A 19,675-nucleotide genomic window follows, 5' to 3' on the forward strand; every position below is an offset into this window, starting at 1 on the left:
TAACATTTTGGACTTCAAATGTTAGGAGGAGGGGCAGGAGAAAGGAAGAAACAAATTAATGACATGACATTTAGCAGCTTAAAAAGGCAAATAAGTATTGAAGAGACTACTAACCTGCGTCACAGGAACCAGGTTTCGTGACGGTTTTTTTTTTTGAAATTTTTGAGCAAAGACTCCTAGAAGTGCAATGTCACTCGTACGTGTTTTTGTCCTAAAACTACCATATGTGTATACCTGTAACAGTATAGATTTGAGTTAGATGTCGCCGAAAAACACTTTTAGCATTGTACATTTCCTTCTTAACATAGCTAATCATTGAGGGACCAGGTCCTCAGTTGAGTTTGATCAACCCCAACTCTAGATGATTTCTTTCAAAATGTTCCCTGCTCAGCACCTTGGTGAAGATGTCTGGTACCTGATCCTTCGTCTTTTAGAACTTCTCACAAATCGGAACCTTTCCAACATTATCCCTCAAAAGTGATGTGTATGTCAATGTACTTTATCCTCTTGTGTTGTATAGGGTTCAGGCTATAAATGCACCAAAGTCTTCAAGATGATGTTTGATCTATAATAATTGAGTACAACACGGAGCAACAACCACATATTCAGCTTCAGCAATAGAAAGAGAAACACTATTTGTTTCTTTGTACCCCATGAGATCAAACATGACCTAGAAAATGTGTCATTCCAGATGTGTTGTTTCTATCCACCAGATATTCAACATAATTAGCATCAGCATATCCAACCAAGTCAAAGTTATCAACCGAGGAATAGTAGAGAACCAGGTCCTACATCCCTTTGAGATATATTAGGATTCTCTTGGCAGCTTTCAGATGAGATTCATTTGGATTGGATTGAAACCTGGCACACATCCCCACACTAAAAACAATATCTGGCCTGCTATAGAAGTGACCCTATAATACCTCTATACATGATCTGATTTACAGGGGGATCAGGTTCATCCAGTCTAGACAAGTAGCTGTGGCGATGGGAGTGTCAATGATTTTTGATGTCTCCATGTCAAATCTCTTTAGCAGCTTCTTGCTTCACTTGTAAATCTAAGAAGAAATTCAGTTCCCCCATCGTACTCATTTCTAACTCACTTCCCATAAGTTATGCACATTCTTCACATTGAGAGTCAACTGTTGCTCCAAAGATGATTCCATCAACATAGATCTTTCACACTAAGAACGGGGAGCTTGGCTCCTATAACAGTTCTATCAGTATGTCGTGGAACCAGGTTCCACATACTGTTCCTCTCAAGTTGACGGAGCTCTTCTTGTATAGCTGTAATCCAGTCAGTATCTTTCAATTCTTCCTTGATATTCTTAGGCTCTATTTGAGAGAGAAAGGCTGAGAAAGCAAGTAAGTTTCTTGTCTTTGATCTGGTTTGAATTTCTCAACAGCTGGAGTTCCATGTACAACATCCACAACTTTGTTTTCTGCTTCAAATATTGTGATTGAGGGACCAGGTTCCTCTATGTCGGCTAGAGTCTCATCTTTGGTTCTAAGGAACAAGGCGCATGTAAATCTGGAGTAATCATCCATACTGACGAGAACATGTACCTCTTTCCTCCTCTACTTGGCATCCTCAAAGGTCCACATAGATCCATATGGAGGAGATCAAGTGGCCTTGAGATGCTAACTTCCTTTTTGGTCTTGAAAGAGGATATGACTTGCATTTCTTTTATACATGCATCATACACCCTGTGATCCTTGAAGCTTGATTTGAGCAGACCATGAACCAGGTCTTTCTTGACTAATTTGTTTAGCAGCATTAAACTTGAATGACCCAGCCTTCTGTGTCATAGCTCAGCATTATCATTAACAACACTCAGACAACCAAGATCCCTTTGTCACAGACTTGGGAAATACCCAGCAGAATCTCGTGGAGGACCAGGTACTCTACTGTTCAATGGACTCATATTGTTCCCGATCCTTCCAACTCCCAGAATGTATCCCTTCTTGCCATTTTCAAAGGATACACTCCTTCCTTGCAGGGCCTTCAGTAAAAGGAAATCATTTGTTCTTCAGTTATGAGCTTCGAGTAGTTGTTATCCATGTGCCACTGTTGACTGCTCCCTTTCACTGTTCCCTACACACTTAAGTTAATGATTAGACTTAGGAACCCAAGCCAGCTTGGGTCCCTTATAATGATAGAAAGGGCGGATCAAACTTCTTTTTGCCCATGCAGGCAACACATATTTTCTTTTTAGGGAACCAGATTCCTCATCAGTGTGCCTTTTTCAACAAAGACTTTGTTTTTCTGCAAAGACTGATTTTTAACTTTACAAGAGTCCTTGTAATGATCGATTTGACCATAGTGAGTGCACAACCTATTATCACCCACAGTTATGTACTTCCTATGGGGATTATAGGAGTTTTTAGCCTTTTGGAACCCGATGCCTTACCTATTTCCATCATTACTCTTGTACATAGACGTTATTACATCAGAGGACCGGGTCCTTTTAAGTGACTTATCAAGATCATTTTTAACTCTTGTACATAGACGTTATTCCACTTGTTTCCTTAAATCTACAATGAAAACTACCATATCATTCCTTTCTTGCTCAGTAGCTTCAATTTTCTCTACTAAAGAATTCTTTTCTTTGCTAAGGGTCTCTATGGTTTCCTTCAAGTCATCAACCACTACCATCAAATCATCTCTAGACTGTTCAGCATCTCCTAGCTCTATGATTAGGGCATCTTTATCATTAACAAAACTATAATATGTATCAATTAGAATACTTGCTAATGACATCAATTTTTTCGAAGATTAGGACTTCAGATTTCTCTGAACATCCTTGAAAGTTACCTCATCATTGTCATCCTCTTCATCCTTATCGATCTGAGCCGTCAATGCAAACAATGAATCATATTCCTTTGCCTTGTTTTCCAATGCCATCATGGAGCTGCTTCCTGCATCTGGTTCCTCTTCTGATTCACAGGAAGAGTTCCCCATGCAGCAAAAGCTTCCTTTACCATGTTTTCAGCAGCATCTCTTCTTTTGAATTTCCTATCAAGGACTGGGTTCCTCTTAGTTGCTTTAACAATGTTGTTTTTGTAATTCTCTTGTTTCAGAAGAGGGCAGTCTTTAATAAAGTGTCCAGACTTTCCATACTTCTGACATCAATCATTTCCTTTGAGATTCCTACTGGAACTTCCTTTCTCTAGGATTCCACCAATTTTTTGCGAACCATCTTTTGAAATCTTTGTAGTTTATTAGTTGATTGACTTTCCTCGAAGTTTGGTGGAGAATCCATGTAGATCCTTTCTAGGTGTTAACCTTTTAGAAAGAACCTGCTCTGATACCAATTATTAGAAACTAAGCATCTACCAGACTGTATAGAGAACCGAGTTCTCTATGAGTTTCTACTGAAAATACTGATGAACCAAACTGTATAGTGATCTGGTCCTATATCAGTTTGGTACAGTGCTAACTGCGGAACTAGTATGTAGATGAGACACAGGATAAGTTCCCATGGTATAGAGAACCAGGTTCTCTAGCAGTTCATACTATAAGCAACAGACTGTGCAACTAACCAGTACAGGGAACCGGGTTCTCTAATTGTTACCACAGTAGCTCGGCACTAAGTAAAGAACACAGAGGATTTTTACGTGGAAATATCCCAACTCAAGGGGACAAAAACCACGACCTACACTTGTAGGCTTTCAACTTTACTAACTTGTAAACACCTATTACAAGCCATTTTGTGTCACACCTCCTTTTTCACTACCCACGAAAGGGAGTATATAAGGGAGTTTTTTCCAACTTAAAGTGATAATTGAAATGGGATTTATTTATTAAAAGATTCAAAGTCGCCACTTGGGATAATTTATGGTGTCCCAAGTCACCGGTTCAAATCCCGAATTGAGGAAAAGATTGACTCTGTATTACAGTCCGCAAACACAAAAATCTAGGTAAGGGATTCTGTTACCCCGGGAGAAAGTATTAGGCATTCTCGTGTTTCGTGGTTCTAGCACAGTCACTCAACTGTTATTATTGGCCTATTTATCTGATTTTAGAACACTTTCAAACCTATGTGTATTTTCTACTTTAAAACCACTTTTATTCATTTTTAGGAAGATTTCAACACGTATAAAGCATGCCTTTGGACCGCGCCACATGAAATGCACCCACAATCCGAAACACATTTCATTCAACGTTGTTAAGATTTGGATTTGGATCACATGAAATGCACACACGAGTTTAGGAAGGTAATTTTAAAATACGCGCCTAAAGCAACTACACATCTTTAACTTTGTGAGGGCCATGGAAGATTCGTTAAATGGCGCGCCTCGATTTCTAAGGATTAAAATATTAATTAAATGAGGGCCATACATTTTGAGATTTTGTTTGGCATGGCACACCTCGATTCCAATTTTTAAAGGAAAACTTCCTAATCAACTCAATGATTTGGTTAATTATTTATAAAGGCTAATGGGGAATTTCTAATTTTATTCTGAAGCGAGATGCTTAAGCTCAAAGGGGAATTCAGGTGTGGGCCCATGAAAATTAAGCTATTCTGGAGATGAATTAGGCCAGCAGCAACCTTCAATTAAGATAACTGGTTCTAACAAAGCACATGCCTGAACATGATGAATGTATACAAAGCCTTGCTTACAAAATGACTTCAGACTTGGGCCTGGGGGTGAGCCCAAGTTTTGCGTGATAGCAGACTCGACTTTGAGTCTGAATGAAGTCCATATAATTCGAGCAGAGAAGACTAGGCATCGAGTGGCCATTGTAAAGTTACAACCCCCAAAGATAAATCTACTGAGTTTCAACATTATGAACAAACAGACCATTAATCACTCGAAATAACAAAATACCTGAGATTCAAACACCATTCAATTGAGTTTTCCAAGTTGTAATTACAATTCCCTATACACAAGCAATTTACTCACTAATCTGCATACTAACATGGTTTTCAGATTCATCATGCATGTATAAACATATTTTTCTCTGCACCCCATCTCCCTTACTTTAAATCCTCACTCCAACTAACTTGGAATTAACAGTTAACTTGCATATCCAACACAACCTACTTTATGCTAATATGCTCAACGTAGAAACTGAATAATTATCCATTTAACACATTCTCATCAAGTGTCCTTTCAGTTCAAATTTAACTACCATAACAAGAACTCCAAATCTGATATTTAACTAATGAGTGTTTTGCTAAAAATAACTCCATATCAAATGCCAACCAACTCAGTTCTCATACAGTACATAAAATAGGCTTAGAATCATTTTATCTCAGAAAGATGGAACTGAACCAAAGATTCAAAACATTGAAGCCATGCTTAGCATTTTGAATTTTATTTCATACTTCGAATCAAAACTTCATATGATGTGGGATTCAGAAAAGTGTACCTGGAAAGCAAAACAAATCAAAAAATGAGGGATCAACAGTGAACAGTAGCAGCCAGCCCAGATTCGACCAGTCAAAATAATGAAATCAGCTCAAGAAATTCAATGGAACAGTAAACCCACAACAATGCTTGAACCAGAACTTTTCAAAACACAACTTCAATCCATTTGAACCCCAGGATGAGAAACTATGATTTTCAGAAGTTTTTGTTCACCAAATGAAATCAGAGTACTCGAAAATGAGCAGAGTTTGAGCAGTTTTCTAACCAAATACTATAAGGAATTCAGAATTCCCAAGAAATCCCAGCCGTTTTTAGTTTTCTAGATTTTTTATCTTTTAAATTCTGACTTGAATGCCAAGTTATGATGCGTTTATAGGCAAGGCATTAGGGCAGCCTTAAAGAATTCACATTTGCACTTAAAACCTTCTGAAATTTTTATTTTTGCTTAGGAGTCCTTAATTTAAATTTCAGAACCTCAAAATAGTCCCCAACCCAACTTTCTAGAAGCTTCCCATTCAATTTTTTAAGATTCTTTCAATCAAACTTCCCAAACTACCCTTTAAGACCTCATTATTTACCTCAAGAACCTAGACAGAATATGGGTCGAACCAGCCCAAGACCTAACCCAAACCTATTAGGCCAAATTGAGTCTTTAACCCAAAGGAAGGAAACCAATTCGAAGTTTAGGCCAATAAACCCATAGATGAAAAAAATTGAACTTCAAAGAGACACTCAGAAGCAGTAATTTGTAAGCAATGCACTTAAACTAATCGATACCATAATTAACTAAGGCAACAGTCAATAAACGAGCTTAATTCAACCTTTGAAGCAATTAAATCAAACATGGCACCAGGAAATCAATTTGAATCAGAAATACTGCCCTCTTGACCTAAAAAACTAAACCTTAATTGAAACTGGAAACCTAATTATCTACTGGCAAACCCCTGAATTCAAACCTAAAATAACCGATTAAACTAACATTGATTAAACTAATTCATTATTCGTCAAAAGAAAAACAGAAAGAGTATAAGAAGATGACGAAATAGGACAACGAGAAAAATAAAGAATCGAATACCTACTGCCATGGCTATCCGGTTGTCTGGCTAGACCCGTCTTCTTCGATTTAAATTCGGGAAGAGGTATCACATGAATGTTCCCCTTTGAGAACAACTAAGGGGCACCTTTTCCCGGCTCAAATCGCTTTGGAGACCCATACATGTCCATCTGGACTCGATCTCTGTGAGTTTTGAGGAGGGTTTGAAGGGATTGACTTCAGGTTTTGGGAGGAGAAAGAAGTGGTTAGTATTTGGGTCTGATTTGGTGGAATTAAGGTTTGACCTCTGGTTCTCAGATTTAAGATTCGGCGAGATAGTCCATGATTCGAGGGTAAAGGACTGGAGATTTGGGCTGGGGGGACGAAGAGGGTTCTAGGGTGTTAGTTTGGTGAGGATTGGAGTGGTCTATGGCGTTGCTGCTGGCCTGAGACGGTGGGGAAATAAGGGCGGCGGGTTAGGGTTAGGGTTCATCGTCTCTAAGGACGGGAGATGAGGGAGACGAGTTTGGGGGGAGGGGGGGTAGAGGTTCGGACATATAAATATTATTGACCCCCCACTTCGCGACCGTTGGATCAAGGAAAGTTAACGGTTGAGATCTACTCAACACAAAACGGGGTCGTTTGGATTGTAAGGGGGTGGATCGGGTAATTGGGAGCGGTCTTGGGCCTCAATTTGCGGGTATTTGGACGGGTGCAGGGGTGTTTGGTATGGGCTTGGAGAATTGGAGTTAAATAAGGCCCAAAAATCTGATTCAATTTCTCTTTTGTTTTCTTTTTCTTTCATTTCCCCCTTTTTCTAATTTCTTTTAAATTAAAATTAAAATAAACCTAAATTAAACCCTAATCAAATTATCCTATCAAATTAAATTAATTACTACAACTATTACTTACTACAACTAATTAAAATCAAATTAAAGGGAAAACTACCAAAATTCAAAATTAAAATTAAAAAGTGCAAAAATAAACTATTTTTTGTGATTTTTCCATTTTTTTAAAGTAACTAATTTGCTAATCCATCTTAAAATGTAGAATTAAATCGTAAATGCAAATGCAACATATATTTTTTTTATTTCTTTTTTTTCATGAATTACACAAAATTAACATGCGTAGACAAATGTAAACAATTAGTGAAAAATGCTACAAAAATCTACGAAATTGCAAATAATGGGGAAAATCTATTTTCTTGAACTTATGGGAGTAATTCATATAGGGCAAAAATCACGTGCTCACAGCTGCCCCTCTTTGCTCGGAAACACGAAGAGTTTTCGTGAAAAGATAAGGTAAGCAAATACGGGCGATTTTTGCCCGTTTGAATACTCTATGGGAAGCATTTTTGAAAAAATTGACCGCATCCTACTATTGAGGTTGCCTACATATCCTTGGCTATAAAGGAATCAGGTCAGTATAGTTCGGGAAGTTTCGGTAGCTAGGACTACCATGAAGCTGTGATTTCACTGTTGTTGCTGCTACTACTGCTCACTGAACTCCTTATTATACAATGACAAAATAAAAGAAGCTATACTAAACTATGATCTATGCATTAATCCTATCTATATCCTCAAACTTGATCTTGTGATTCTTGTTGCCTTTTTGGCTTGTATTCTCCAGGTGAAGTTCCTTTATTGTCGACATGAATTGTAATCTGAGATGCTTTCCCTTTTCTTCAGGTGGGCGCCTGATTGCTGAACTTGAACCGTCTCCCTTCGAACATTGCTGCTTTCCTTCGTTTTCAGGTGGACTCCTGATTTCTAACCTTTGAATTACTGCTTTGTTCTCCAGGTGGGCTCCTAATTACCGACACTTGAGTTGCTTTGTTCTCCAGGTACGCTCTTGATTTCCAACCTTTGAATTACTACTTTGTTCTCCAGGTGGGCTCCTGATTACTGACACTTGAGTTGTTGTGTTCTCCAGGTGGGCTCCTGATTAGCGACGCTTGAGTTGCTTTGTTCTCCAGGTGGGCTCCTGATTACCGACACTTGATTTGCTTTGTTCTCCAGGTGGGCTCCTGATTACCGATGCTTGATTTGCTTTGTTCTCCAGGTGGGCTCCTGATTACCGATGCTTGAATTGATTTGCTCCCTAGGTGGGCTCCTGATTACCGACGCTTGAATTGCTTTGTTCTCCAGGTGGGCTCCTTATTACCGACACTTGATTTGCTTTGTTCTCTAGGTGGGCTCCTGATTACCAACAGTTGATTTGCTTTGTTCTCCATGTGGGCTCCTGATTACCGACGCTTGATTTGCTTTGTTCTCCAGGTGGGCTCCTGATTACTGACATTTGATTTGATTTGTTCTCCAGGTGGGATCCTAATTACCGATGCTTGATTTGCTTTATTCTCCAGGTAGGCTCCTGACTTCAACAAAGTACACAAAACAAAGAGAATTTTCTGCCCCAGTTTGGTAGCTGGGCACATCTATGAGTGTTAACTGAATCATGTTACCAAATATCACTAAGAATTTGAAAGCTAGATCCCAATGACAGTTCTAAAGCTAAATTATATCTTCTAAAGGTGTTATCTAAGAAAATCTTAAAACTATATCTCATTATCCAGGAGGGTCCTGAAAATTAAAATCAAGTCTTATCTTAAGAGTGCCAACTTTTAAGGCTGAATTATACTTCCCTACACAAAACCTATGCTTAATCTTGTTATCCAATGGAAATCTTAAAGCTAGGTCCCATTATTTAGGAGGGTTCTGACAACTCCTAATTGAATCTTATCTCAAGAATGAAAACTTTGAAACCAACTTATATTTCTTTGGGCTACATTTATGCTAGATCTTGCTACTCATGATTGTTTTGAATTTAAAACTAGGTCCCATTTTTCAGGAGGGTCCTGAGAATTTACTGTCAAACCTGTCTGATGCTTGCCTTTCCTTACGGAGGGTTCCTCCAAAACAGACAAAATTTTCTGCCCCTGTTTCAATCAAAGAAAAATCTTGTCAGTTTAAAATGTGGTGGTTAGTTTGTGACATTCTTGCTGAAGGTGGCCTCTCCACTGCCGTGCTCTGCTTTGACTGGCTTCCCTGAACTGGCCAAGACCCGTTTGACTTTCTGACTTACTTTCACCTACATGACCTTGGATAACCCAATTGGTCTATATCCAACTGTTGTGTTACATCTCTAACCCATCTATCTGAACCTCTGCATCTCCCACGAAATTACTAAACCATTTCATCAATGGAACTTTCGCTGACCCTTTATATCCCATTTCACATCATACTATCTCTAACAATGCTTTGACCGCGTTGTGCTTTGTGTAATTTTGGAAGTTGGTAGTAAGCTTTGAAACCCTTTCTTATTTGCTTTAAACAAAACTGACATTGGAAACATCTTAGAGAAGTAAACCCAAGAGAAATGAAATGTAATGACTTTGAGAGTTAGGGATAAGAAAACTCTAAAAGTGGAAGACTGTCTGAATGGGAAAAAGAAAAGAGACTTATCTGAGTGGAGAAGCCGGTACCAATGATCATGACATGCATTTCAGATTAATCGACCCAGTCTATCCAACCAGTCAACTTTCAGTTGTCATACTTTACGCCCAGAGATCTTCAAAACCCAATTTCTTCAACAGAACCTTGGCCTGGTTCGGCCTGCGGTGCCCTGAAAACCTCTCTTATTCGTTCATCTCTCAACTCACTTTCGCCTTAAGGTGCCCGTGAAGGTTTTCACCAACAAGACTCTCTCATTTTTTATTTCTCTCAGCTTTCATCGCCTTACGGTGCCCGTGAGGGTTTTCACCAATAAGACTCTCTCATTTTTTATTTTCCTTGTTTGGACCAGAGTGTTGCCCCTATATGAATCACCTCTACTTGATCGACTTGGCATCTCTCGAAGACTGATTGAACGGTCTTTCTTTGGACCGTAATGTAGGCTTTTGAATAGGTTAAAAAGAAAGGGTATCAAAAGGCTCAAAACAATTCAAATGGGTTCAAGATTACAACTTTTGGAATCAGATTTCTTACAACAACCACAACTTCTATCCAGTTTCTTTGCCTGGGGACTTTTGGATTTTTATTTTGATGGGACCAAACCGTGAGGCTGCCTACGTATCCTTAAAAGGAATCAGGTCGAACGTAGTTCATGACATAGAAATTACTGTGTTGTTGTAATTTTCTCTTTTCTCTTTCTTTTCTTTCTCTTCTTTTCTTCTTCCTTTTTCTCTTTTTGTTGTTTTGTTGTTTTTCTGTTTTTCTCCCTCTTTTTTTTCTTCTTCTTTTTCTTTTCTTTTTTTTTCTCTTTCTCTCTTTTCTATATTCTCTCTCTTTTCTTTTCTTTCCTTTACTTATCTTTCGCGTTTGCATTTCTGAACTTTACTATCGATTCCAAAAGAGGGGTATGAAAGGAAATAAATAAGGCTCACAAGGGTAACAAATGATAAAGTGTTTAGATAGCAGAACAAAATGCCTTTGTCATTCTAATCTTCAAAACATGCCAAGTACAGACAAATATAATTTAACCAAAGAAATCATACATAGTATCTTTTGACTGCATCAGAATTGATAACCATTTATATACACTTGCCTTCTATATCTGTTAAATACAAAGCACCATTGGACAACACTCTCGTTACAATGAACGGCCCCTGCCAATTTGGGCGAACTTGCCTTTTGCTTCAGCCTGATGTGGAAGGATACGTTTCAATACTTACTGACCCACTTCAAACTTCCATGGACGCACTTTCTTGTTATATGCTCTTGTCATTCTTTGCTGATATAATTGACCATGACATATTGTTGCCAATCGTTTCTCATCGATCAAACTCAATTGCTCTAGGCGGGTTTTGACCCATTTATCATCATCAATTTCAGCTTTAGCGACAATCCGAAGGGACGGGATCTCAACTTCCGCGGGTATCACTACTTCAATGCCATATACCAACAAATAAAGGGTTGCCCCTACTGAGGTGCGAACAGTAGTGCGATAACCCAATAATGCAAAGGGAAACTTTTCATGCCATTTCCTGGAACCTTCCACCATTTTCTGAAGTATCTTATTTATGTTCTTGTTGGCTGCCTCGACTGCTCCATTCGCCTTAGGGCGGTATGGGGTGGAATTGCGATGCGTAATTTTAAACTGTTGACATACCTCTTTCATCAGATGACTGTTGAGATTAGCACCATTATATGTGACGATCACCTTTGGAATCCCAAACAGACAAAAGATATTTGAATGCACAAAATCGACTACTGCTTTCTTGGTCACAGACTTGAAAGTTTTAGCTTCAACCCACTTGGTGAAATAATCGATGGCCACCAGAATGAACCTGTGCCCATTGGATGTTGCTGGCTCAATTGGTCTAATGACATACATGCCCCAAGCAACAAAGGGCCATGGTGCAGACATTGTATGCAATTCAGATGGCGGAGAATGAATCAAATCTTCGTGCACTTGGCATTGATGACACTTTTGCACAAAACTGATACAATCTCGCTCCATGGTGAGCCAATAATAACTTGCTCGGAGGATCTTCTTTGCCAGAATGTACCCACTCATATGCGGTCCACAGACTCCAGAATATACTTCGATTATGATAGTTGTGGCCTGTCTAGCATTTATGCATCTTAACAATCCAAGATCTGGGGTTCTTTTGTACAAAACTCCTCCACTGAAGAAAAATCCACTTGCCAAATGACGAATTGTTCTCTTTTGGTCACCTGTGGCTTGTACTAGATATACTCCCATTCTGATGTACTCCCTGATGTCGTGGAACCACGGCTCACCATCAAGTTCTTCCTCCACCATGTTACAGTAAGCATGTTGATCGCGGACCTGAATATGCAAAGGGTCAACATAAGCCTTATCTGGATGATGTAACATTGATGCCAGAGTAGCCAAAGCATCGGCAACCTCATTATGGATCCTTGGAATATGCCTGAACTCTACTGATTGAAACCATTAACAAAGATCATGCAAACATTGTCGGTACGGTATGAGTTTTAAGTCCCGTGTTTTCCATTCTCCTTGAATTTGGTGCACCAGAAGGTCCGAGTCTCCCAAGACCAAGACTTCCTAGACACCTATGTCTACGGCTAACCTCAAACCTAAGATGCATGCCTCGTACTCAGCCATGTTATTAGTACAGTAGAAACGAAGTTGAGCCGTAACAGGGTAGTGATGCCCTATTTTAGAAATAAGTACCGCTCCTATCCCAATGCCTTTCATATTAGCAGCCACATCAAAGAAATTTTTTCACCCTGGCTTTTCAACCTGTTCCACCTCATCAATGTGCATTACCTCTTCATCAGGGAAGTAAGTCTTCAAAAGTTCATATTCTTCATCCACTGGGTTCTCGGCCAAATGGTCAGCCAATGCTTGGGCTTTCGTCGCAGTCCGAGTCACATAGGCGATGCTGAATTCTGTGAGTAAGATCTGCCATTTTGCGAGCTTCCCTATGGGCATAGGCTTCTAAAAGATATACTTTAATGGATCCAAGCGAGAAATGAGGTAAGTAGTGTAAGATGACAAATAATGTTTCAACTTCTTTGCTACCCAAGTTAGGGCGCAACATGTCCTTTAAAGGTGAGTGTACTTAACCTCATAAGATGTGAACTTCTTACTGAGAAAATATATGGCTTGCTACCTCCTACCGGTGATGCCATGCTGACCCAATACGCAACCGAATGAATTGTCCAAGACCGTCAAATACAGAATCAAAGGTCTTCTGGTTCCGGTGGGACCAACACAGGTGGGTTTGACAAATACCCATTTATCTTATCAAATGCTTCTTGACACTCATCTATCCACTTGACCGCAACATCCTTCTTTAATAGCTTGAAGATAGGCTCACAAGGTGTCGTGAGCTAGGCAATAAACCTGCTGATGTAGTTCAACCTCCCTAACAGACTCATCACCTCACTCTTGTTCCTCGGGGGTGGCAATTATTGGATAGATTTAATCTTTGATAGGTCCAATTCAATACCCCGACGACTGACTATGAATCCTAGCAGTTTTCCAAATGGAACACCGAATGCGCATTTTGTAGGATTGAGCTTAAGATTGTACCTGCAGAGCCTTTGGAAGAACTTTCTCAGATCTCTGACATGGTCAGAGTGCTTCCTGGACTTTATGATAACATCGTCCACGTAAACCTCGATCTCCCTGTGTATCATGTCATGGAATATGGTCTTCATTGCCCTCATGTAAGTTGCCCCAGCATTTTTCAAACTAAAAGGCATGACCCGATAGCAATACATTCCCCATGGCGTGATGAATGTCGTCTTTTCTACATCTTTCTCATCCATTAAGATCTGATGATAGCCCGCATAGCAATCCACAAAAGACCTAATCCCATGTTTGACAAAATTATCAATCAAAATATGGATATTTGGAAATGGGAAATTGTCCTTTGGACTTGCCTTGTTGAGATCACGGTAATCAACGCACACCATGGTCTTGTCATCCTTCTTTGGCATAGGCACTACATTGGCTAACCAAGTGGGATACCGCATGACCCGAATGACTTTTGCATCAAACTGCTTGGTGACTTCTTCTTTAATCTTCACATTTATATCAGTTTTAAACTTCCTCAACTTCTGCTTGACGGGAGGGAATGCTGGATCAATGGGCAATTTGTGAACCACCAAGTCAGTGCTTAGACCCGGCATATCGTCATATGACCATGCAAAAATATCTTTGTATTCAAACAATGCTTTAATTATCTCCTACCTGATTTGTGGATCAAGATGAACACTTATTTTAGTTTCTCTAACATTATCCGAGTCCCCTAAATTGATTGCTTTTGTATCATTCAGGTTAGGCTTGGGTTTTTCTTCAAAATGGCTTAATTCTTTACTAATCTCTTCAAAGGCCTCATCATCCTCATATTCTGATTCATCATCACACTCTATTTCTTGGATTATTATTTCAGAATTAGATTGGCTTTTAAGACGGGGCCAAAGATTCCTCATGCATGTCATGTCATTGAAACCAGCATAAAAAGAACTGTACAAGGAAGAAAAGAAAAACAAAAATAAAACTATCAGGAATGAAGAAAAGGAAAATTGCATTTCATTGAATTTAAAAGATAACAAGGTTTATACATCCAAATGGACGAAACATAGAATCTGAATTACAACCCTGAAATAATCCAGATAAACTGAAAGAAAATCAAAGCAAACTACCAAAACTCCTTCCAGGTAGGGAGAGGAGTAGCTTCCCAATTGTTATGCTTTGCACTTGGCCTAACAAACCGCACATCTGCTTTACTCGAACCCTCTCCAACTTCCACCATATTTACATCGTCGAATAACTTTTCGAACCTTTCAATCAACTATGTATCAAGATCAACCACAAAACTGGGAGCTGTTGTTATTGGGCGTTTCCTAGCGCCAGGCTTGACAAACGATCTGGAGAGACGTGGGACAGGCTTTGGGAGGACACATGCCCTCTATTTCAACTTTCTGGCTCTTTTCACGTCTGCGGCTATAAGCTTGAATCTCAAACCAAATGTATCCAAGTTTTTAGGGAGAGACACTGGTTGTATGATACCTTGCAGAGCTGCACCCAAACCCTTACCAGGTACAAAATCATTTTTCAACATTTCAAAAGCCACCATGACTGATATGCCGGTTACCCTCGGCATTGGAACACATTTCCCTTCTGGAATTTTCTCGACTGATACTGTGTCAAAAGCCTTATAGACCCAAGGTCCCTTATCGTCTTCAACCTCAATGAACGGAACAATGGTATCACTGGGAACACATAAATTATCTTCGCCGTGCACAACGATTTCCTGTCTATCCCATTCAAATTTGACCATCTGATGTAGAGTAGACGGGACTACTTTGGCACCATGAATCCAGGGTCAACCTAACAGCAGATTGTAGGAAACAGCCACATCCAGAACCTGGAATTCCATGGTGAATTCAACTGGTCCTATCGTCAGCTCAAGGACTATATCACCGATTGAATCTTTCCCTCCACCGTCAAATCCCCACACGCAAATATTGTTCTTGTGAATCCTTTCATCATCCACTTTCAACTTGTTTAGAGTGGATAGAGGGAAAATGTTCGCACTGGAACCATTGTCGACCAACACCCGGGTAACCACAGAAATTTCACATTTCACTGTAAGATAGAGGGCTCTATTGTGCTCAGTACCCTCCACGAGCAACTCATCATCAGAAAAAGTGACTCTGTTTACCTCAAATATCTTGTTGGCTATCTTTTCCAAATGGTTTACTAAGATTTTGTCAAGAACGTGGGCCTCGTTTAGGATTTTCATCAAGGCCCGTCGATGCTCGTCCGAATGGATTAACAATGACAATAGTGAAATCTGATCTAGCATCTTCCTCAACTGCTCCACAATGGAATAATCTTGCACCTTCATCTTTCTCAAAAACTCTTCTGCCTCTTCTTCGGTCACAACTTTCTTCACTAGCACTGGGTTATCTTTGGAGGTTTTAGCTTTCCTTAACTCCTCGGGGGCAAAGCATCTCCCTGATCGAGTCAATCCATGGGTCTCATAGACTTCTTCTTTAACTTCTTTTCCTTTGTAAGTCACTGTCACCCGTTCATAATTCCATGGGATAGCCTTGCTGTTGACTATCGACAACTGGGTTACAGGCTTGATAATGACAGGATCTATGCGGGCACCCTCCACAATCACGATAGGCTTGTTCGCAACTCCTGGCATAACCACTCTCGCCCTTTCTTATTTCGCTGCAACATCACTTGAGGACCCCTTCCTGACTACCGCGGATGGTTCACTATTTGTCCCGCTCAACTTGATCACTAATATCTCACTTGTTGATTTTTCAACCGGCTTGGCTTCGCTGGACCGAATCATCATGACGGTCTGTGAAGGCTTCTTAGGCTCCCCTCCCTTATGCATTATCTCGATCATATTTGTCTCCTGCTGGGTTGGCAATGGGTTCTAGTTGATATTGGTGCCTCCGGAGCTTGGACTTCAATCTGATTTGTATCAATAAGCTCCTGGATAGTATTTTTTAAATGCCAGCATTTCTCCATGTCATGCCCCGGAGCTCCAGAACAATATTCGCAGCTTACAGAATAATCAAGATTTCTCGGGGGAGGATTTGGCAATTTTGACTCGATCGGCCTCAGCATATCCAATTGTCTTAGCTTGTGGAACAAACTAGTGTAGGACTCTCCCAATGGAGTGAAGGTTTTCTTTCTCTGCAACCTCTCGTTCTTAAATGCTTGATTGGGCCGGAAATCTGGTCTATGAGGGTTTCGGTAGGCTCGTAGGGGCAGGTAGGTGTTTTGTGGGGCTGGCGCACGCCATTGTGCGTGGGCGAAGGGTTGGTTATATGTTTGGGTGTGGTGGACAGAAAAATGGGGTTCTGGTGGGGGTAGTAGTGTTGGGGTAGATTATATGGGGTATGGGGGTAGGTTTGGTGGTGGGGTCGAGGCTGATTATAGTGGTGAGATGAGCCCCTGGGTCCGAACCAAGCTCCTGAATCAATCATTGTCACATCCTCTTTCTTCTTCTTTTCGATTATTCTCCCAGTTCCGCTCTGAATGGCTTGGGTAGTTGCCTTAATAGCCGAATAGCTCATGATTTTGTTTGACCTGAGCCCTTCTTCCACTATACCGCCCATTTTCACTACTTCATTGAAGGACTTGCCTATAGCTGATACCAGATGGCCGTAATAAGTAGTTTCTAGGGCTTGCAAAAAATAATCCACCATTTCGCTTTCTTTCATTGGAGGGTCAACTCTCGCTGCTTGCTCTCTCCACCGAAAATCGTACTCCCTGAAGCTTTCATTATGCTTTTTCTCAATCTTCGTCAAAGACAGACGATCTGGAATAATCTCAAGATTATACTGAAAATGACAAGTGAATGCCTGGGATAGATCATCCCATGTATACCATCTACCGTGATCCTGCCGAGTATACCACTCCAGCACCGAACCACTTAGACTTTGACCGAAATACACCATTAGTAACTCGTCTTTCCCTCAAGCTCCCCTTATTTTGCTACAGAAACCTCTCAAGTGCGCTACTAGGTCTCCGTGCCCATCATACAAATCAAACTTGGGCATCTTAAACCCCACCGGCAGCTGAACATCTGGAAATAAACATAGATCTTTGTAATCCACGCTTACCTGACCTCCCAACCCCTGCATATTCCTGAAGGACTGTTCTAGGCTCTTAACCTTCCTAAACATCTCCTCTTGTTCAAGATTTTTAGATGGTTTCTCAGTTTCCACAGGGAGATCAAAACGAGGAGTGTAGAAATAGGGTTCTGGAGCTTTAAAAGTGGGCTTCGTAGGGTAATATTGGTTATTGTGGGCTTGGAATAAAGGCTCGCTAGAGGATCGGTGGAGTGTAGCGGGTGGGGTGCCACGAAAATAAGAGTGGCTGGTGGAGGAGGGTATGAAACTGGTTTGGGTGGTGGAGCTTGTGGTGTTTGGGAGGTGGTACTCTGGTAGTGGTGGTAAATGGGAAAGCTCGGGGATGAATCAGCCGTGGGGGTTTCCTGAGACTGAGCCAATGGAGGGACGAAGGCAGGGTTAGCGGGGTAAAGTGGTGGTGGGTACCCTTTTACCCATGCTTGATACATTTCGGCCATCTATTGTTTCATCTTATACATCTCTTCTTTCAAATTAACATCCGACTCTTCCACCTCCCTCGAAGGATTGATAACACTCGCATCAAGTTCTTGGTTAGCCATGATCAACTTGTTTTTGGATCGGGTGTTTTACGGGTGAGTTGCCAGAATGCCAAACAAACTAACCACCTTCCTGTACTAGATTGTCAACAACAAACTTGTTAGCGATAAGAGCTTAACAGATAGGCAACCGCACATTGGGGAATGTAATGCACCTAAGCAGTTAACCATTTCTATCATGCATTTGATCGGTTGCTTGCGTCACCCCGGCTTTCTCTTATGCGACTTCTCTTTTTTCTTTTTCCTTCTTTTTTTTCTCTCTCTTTTTTTCTTTTCTTCTTTTTTTTTTCAATCCCGCCTTTCTTTGCTCAATTTCTCGTTGTTCTTTATTCTCTCATTTTTTTCTCTCATTGTTTCCTCCACATTTTCTTGTTTTCTTTCTCTTTTCTTTTTCTTTTCTCTTTTGTTTTACTCTTTTCCCTTTTTTTCTTTTTATCACTCTTTTGGGTTACGATCGAATCCTATGTAGATTGCCTACGTATAATGACCCCACATGAATCAGACCAAGCGTAGTTCTGGAGGATAAGTGTAAAATAAATAATAAAAACATTTTGGGATTTTCAAATTTCTCATAAAAATAAAATGTTTTGATTACAACGACTCATCTTACTAAACTTCAACCATAAAAACCAACAGACTCGAAAAAGGAAACTGACAGACTCCAACAGGCGGATGAAAATATAGACTCAAAAACAGACTAACAGACTCCAACAAAAAGAAAATATAGATTCGAATAAAAATCATGAATACATCAATGCCTCAAATGCTTCTGGGGCCCGTGGGACATCATTCGGTCTTGCCACAGGCTTGTATGTGATATCCCCTTACAATCACTCCAAATCACTCATTATCTGGCAGACGAACGTCATCACTGCAGCGAAGAAAGTGGTACGAGTCATGTCCTCGCACGCTTGGCATTTCACGACAATGTAGTCAACAATGGCTCGGATCCTCTCTCAAATTCTACCCTTTTCCTGAAGCAAACGCCCGACCTGCTGATTCCGGGCTTCCAACACCTGAATGTCGTGATGGTTTTGATTTTGCAACTGTTGTATTTCTTCCTCCATCTGAGCCATCAAATCATAACAGTGTTCCCTGTCAGCTTTAAAGTCCTTGGCCTGTTTGGCTGCCTCATTCTCAAGGGTAGTTACTTTTCTCTTTAGATTGGTGATTGTTGTTGATACACAATTTTTCTCTATGTATTTTTATACTTAAAATACTTTCAAAATAGCATGTGTATGCATATATAAGCATGCCCACGTGTTTTGGTATTTTTCCAAATTTTTAAAGATTTTTTAAAACCAATGTATTGTCTAGTTTAGCAGTACAAAATTCATAATTATTCCCAAAATCATCAATTTTGGTGGATAATTTATTTTATTCTCATATTTATACCAAAATATAGTTAAGGTAATTTTTATATATTTTTTACAAATTTATTTGGTATTTAAAAGAATAAATTGCACATAATTATAATTTTAGCCTAGTTTACTATTAATAATATTTTATAATTATAAAATTTGTTCCATTATTTTTAAATTAATACTTATACATTATTAATTGTGTCAGTACTTTAAATTTTCTTTTGAAATCATTTTTACCATTTTTTA

This window comes from Nicotiana sylvestris, chromosome 9 (assembly GCF_000393655.2).
Source record: "Nicotiana sylvestris chromosome 9, ASM39365v2, whole genome shotgun sequence".
NCBI lineage: Eukaryota > Viridiplantae > Streptophyta > Magnoliopsida > Solanales > Solanaceae > Nicotiana > Nicotiana sylvestris.